Source organism: Gadus chalcogrammus, unplaced genomic scaffold (assembly GCF_026213295.1).
Source record: "Gadus chalcogrammus isolate NIFS_2021 unplaced genomic scaffold, NIFS_Gcha_1.0 GACHA062, whole genome shotgun sequence".
Taxonomy (NCBI): Eukaryota; Metazoa; Chordata; class Actinopteri; order Gadiformes; family Gadidae; genus Gadus; species Gadus chalcogrammus.
In genome coordinates, this window is record NW_026613497.1 from 29972 (window position 1) to 30181 (window position 210).

Consider the following 210-nt stretch of genomic DNA (forward strand, 5'->3'; position numbering starts at 1 on the left):
GTGTGCAGTAAGAAAATAATATGAATATTCCTATTTCACTGCATTTTATAATCCTATCAGCGCCACTATTCCTGATTCAACGGATCGCCAGAAATCCCCAGTAAATCCCCCCACCAGTATATCATTCATTACACTGCCCCAGATAGCCCCTCCCTGTGCGCCCACTTAGGCCCCGAAACCAACGTGTCTCAACTCAGTCCCCCCTGCGAG